At 31.4% G+C, this 4,783-nt stretch overlaps 1 non-coding gene across 1 annotated transcript; it reads left to right on the top strand.

Moving 5' to 3' along the window:
- Window positions 1–540: 540 nt before the first annotated feature.
- On the top strand, window positions 541–612 carry Trnaw-cca. Its single transcript has one exon. It is a non-coding gene; the product is annotated as a tRNA-Trp (tRNA).
- Window positions 613–4,783: the final 4,171 nt, after the last annotated feature.

Raw genomic sequence — 4,783 nt, 5'->3', positions numbered from 1 at the left:
TAAAACATTTATTCTTTTAATATCCAATTAAATTAAAACATGACAACTTAAAATAAGACAAAGTTTAATAAATTCTTTTTAATTATTAAATTATTAAATTAATTTGCGATAATAATGTTTACAATTTGTACTAATATCGAATGTGGTTGAGAATTATTAATATATATTCGTTTAAAAAATTTATTGTTTTAATATCCAAGTAAATTAAAACATGACNTTTAATATCCAAGTAAATTAAAACATGACAACTTAAAATAAGACAAAGTTTAATAAATTCTTTTTAATTATTAAATTATAAAATTAATTTGCGATAATAATGTTTACAATTTGTACTAATATCGAATGTGGTTGACAATTATTAATATAAATTTGGTATTAAACGTGCATAGCAGCCTTTAAACGAAGTCGATGAAATCTTTTGTTTTTAAATAGCTAACATTTTATTTTGATTAAGTATATTCATCATCGATAATAATAATACAAATTTACAAAATTTCGGTTCGTCATTCAAGTATGATAAAAGAAACTAGCGTGAAACAAAAGCCGGTGGCGTAATGGTAGCGTGTCTGACTCCAGATCAGAAGGTACCGTGTTCGAATCACGTCCGGCACACTGACTCCTTTTATTTTTATATTGTTTTAAATACTTCACAATACTTTATAATATAGCTCAGCTACACGTCTAATGTTAAATACAACCATCAAATTTCTTTACGTAGAAGTCACGAATATGAACACTAAATGCGTGGCAACGAGTAAACAATAATTTGAAAGTACACACAAGAGAAACAAAATTTGCAGCTATGACCTGTGTTTTCGAATAAGAAACGAATATACCAATAGAGTATGACCATTTCGAAATATTACCGAATACGATTTGCTGAAAACTAACACATTCTGCACTTCGTTAACTTCACACTGCAGAACCCTTTCCTGGACTACATAACTTCCCTTCGGGCAATGTCCAATCTCAAATAGGTACGTGATCCCATAAAATGATAATGAAAGTAAGATTACAATTCTATCTGTCACCTGAATTCGCTACTATTTTCAGATGGTAGTGAACTATTTTAAAAGATAAATATTTATATGTGCCAAGTAAATTTTGAAAATTAGCAATTCAACAAGGTATAATTGTTTCCGTAAACAAACCATTTACGAATGTCACTCGAAATGTCTTATGTGCTAATCGTAAAATTTATCAAACTGCTAGTTTTAAATCTTATAATATAATACAGATGGGTTGATGATAATAATAATAATAATAATAATAATAATGATGATAATAATAATAATAATAATAATAATAATAAGCGCAGAGCCCAAACGGTTAGGAGTTGAAAGTTGAAATTTGGTACACAATTAGAGTATGTCATGAGAATGCATACTAAAAACAAATTTTGGAAATTTTCCCGGAGAGAGAAAAGGAGAGAATTACGGATTATTCTGAAGAACCTAGCTTCTACTGTATTATTTTATATACTTTTTTGTTTTTTTTTGTTTCTGAGTTTTTGCGGGAAATCGAACATATTTTTAAACTTATCTAAAAAATTTCTAATAACTCTGAAAAAAGGAAAAACTTCACTTTTGCACGCAGTGTAAACGGGTAAGATCGATTATATAACTATAAAAGTTACCGAACGTAAGGGTTTATCACACCGAATGACCAATCTAACACATATTAAAAGTTCGTTATTCCTATACTGTACACGATTTTAAAAATGTGTTAAAATAAGTACTCAGTGTGATAAACTCTTACCTAAGATAATATAGTACAGGATTTAGAAGTACGAAACAAACTTAATCTTTGCTGCTGTTATTTTTTGTCCGAGCAACGCTAAGCTCATCTGCTATTATAGTACAAATTCCAATAACCTTCGATTTATTTACAGAACGGATCCATAGTTTTAAACTACTTTTGCTCTGTAGGCACTAAGAGGGCTTCTTTTTAAGTAGGCCTTTTTGGGCTTTGCCGGGTGATATGGGACAAGGCAAGACATATTTTCCAGACAGAAAACCTTCCGAAAAATTTCTGGAGATTTTTCGATCCGTCCGGATTCGATCCTGGCTCCCCAGAACAGTAGGATATGCCCTTGACAGTTCGGCAGTCCAGCAGACAGGATTCTGAGGAGTGCCAAGTGTGCGTACGCACTCCCTGAAATCTTCAAATTTCAAGTAGAAAAGAGTTCTCCATAGCACAACTACAGAGCAGAGAATATAGATATTGATATGAAGCGCCATCTAAATTAAATTCCAGCATCTGCCCCTGATTTGTTTATGGCAAACACGACACGTGGGGGATCCTGCGAAAAGGAATGTCCTTATTAGTACCTTTATGAGAAACTAGACTCTATTTCAGTGTTGCTAAGGTGAACGAAATCTGGATAACTCGTGGCCAGCCGGTTGCTGAGTCCCGAATTTACGATTTTATCCACTCGCAACTCACTAATCAACAGAATTCTAAATTGCCTGAAATGTTTGGAAATGCGGCACCTTCTGAAAACTATTGTAAAAGTTTAGTAACCAATAAAATAAGAACTAATAATTAGTGTTATTAAATACAGAAAAACTGCTTGAACATTTCTTGTTTTTTGCCATCACTCCACTCAATTGTACCAAAGAGGAGAAAATGGAATACAATGCACTCACCACCTACAACAACAAGAAAGTTATTTAGTTAAAATCTATTAAACAATTATAGTAAATCTACTTACTCTTATCAAAAAGTTTCTCTTTATAAAGAAGAAATCGGCAACAGAGATTCCCATAGGCATGCCTTTAAATCGTTTCATGAAACCAGTTATCTGTGCAGAAGAATGAAATATTATTATTAACTTCGTATGATTTTAGTTCTACAATGCAATACTAATAAAGTGCATAAAGTCACCTTGAATTTGAATTGTAAGTACAAATCAGCAGAACATAATTTTACAATAGAACTGAAATCGTCGTAAATCTAAAATTTTAATGTAATCAATCATGAAATAATGAACACATTTATTATATCTTGCAAATTTTAAAAGGTGTTTAAGAAATATTCGTTAAAAGAAATTATTGTAAATAATTAATTAAATGTAAGCTTTCAGTAAAAACACATTACTTTTACGAACCATATTTAAACGATTTTGTGTGGAAAGCTTCGCAACTCATAAAAATTTTTTTCCTCGAATTGAGAAGGCAGTTGCTTTCTTATTTCTTCGAACCGTAAATTTATGCAAATTCCGAAAAATGCTGATCATTGTAGTTCTAATGGACAAAGCAATTTTTTCATTCGCAATTAAATACGAAAAAAACTGCTTGAACACCCGTCCCTATAGTTGATAAACATAAACTTTTACCTTATGTTTCTGAAATTACCTAGCTACTACAGTAATACCCCGAACTTACACGATAGGTCGGACCGAGCGGCAACCAAGCGGAGTATAATTTCGCATATAAATACAGTAGATACAAAAAATTTTTAATTGGGGCCGGAGACTAAAGAAAACAATAATTTAGAAAAAAATGTTTAATAAAATCTTAGATAATACATATGTATAACAAATTAGGCCTATATTATTTTACAATTTTTCACATTTACTTAATTATTACGCCATAATTTTAACATTGTTTCCATCTTAGCGATAATACCGTGACGTTTACGAATGACGCTCGAATTTAAAGATTGAGCATTTTGCACAGCTTCGAGAATTTTTTCTTTGCCTTTTATAATTGTTCTGACCGACAATTCCGGTAGATCAAACTTCTTTGCCAATTCACAAATTTTCATTTTTGTATCGAAGTCTTTAATAATCGGTACGTTCGTAAAGTCAAACGAGTTAAACGCGTTAGTAACGAATCGTTCGAAAAGTCTAACGAAATAGGAATAACGATGACTTCATTCTCGCTTAACTCGTTCGACTTTACTAACATACCCAGTGTTAACTTTACATTTCAAAGATAAAGTTTTTCTTTTCTTGTTTAATGCAGAAGAATTAGTTCTACTTCGTTTGAATGACATAGTAGAGTCTCTCGAGTCTCCGTAGATATAACAAACACAAAAATAAATTACACAAAATAAATTGTAGCTGTGTGGATTCCGCGCGACACATTCGAACATGTAAGCTGAACAATAGTGTGGGGGGAGTGAGTAATCGAGGGTTGCGTGGCGCTCAAACAAAACACGAATCGACGAGATTTGAAAATCGCGTAACTCCGGGTTCGCGTAAGTCGGGGTATTACTGTATAAAATATTAAATGTTGTGATGTATTATTTGAACGTCGGCTCTTACTGACGTTGATTGCTTTCCTGCGGCTTTTACTTCTTTGCCCATGTTTACATTACACCCAATTACATTTTATTTAAATAATTAAAAACGGTTTCTACAAAAGTTATTCCAATAGCATAGTTGCGATCTAACAATATTTATTACGAGTTTCTTATAGATTTGGGCTTCTGTATTAACAAAATACGCAAAAATGTTAAATAATTTTTAAGCCATTAATTACATGCTACTTATTCTACTTTTCAAAATATTATTTGAAATACTTACCAATCTTACTGCATTTGATAATAACCAAGCTACAAGAATAAGTCCGAAACCGAACATTAAAGAACAAATTCCAGTAAATATTCGAATATATAATATCATTGTCCCAAATATAGTTCCATAAGTAAAGAAGCAGGTAATATAAAGGAAGTGAGTATAAATTAAAGGAATCAGCCAATAAAAGGTTTCGTTGATCATTTGATAAGTTTCCCACAGTTCTGTGTGTTTTTCCATAATGATTTGTAATCGAGTTTT

The sequence above is a fragment of the Centruroides sculpturatus genome, unplaced genomic scaffold (assembly GCF_000671375.1).
Source record: "Centruroides sculpturatus isolate CEXI.00-Female unplaced genomic scaffold, Cexi_2.0 scaffold5186, whole genome shotgun sequence".
Taxonomy (NCBI): domain Eukaryota; kingdom Metazoa; phylum Arthropoda; class Arachnida; order Scorpiones; family Buthidae; genus Centruroides; species Centruroides sculpturatus.
This window is presented reverse-complemented; position numbering and strand designations above follow the sequence as displayed.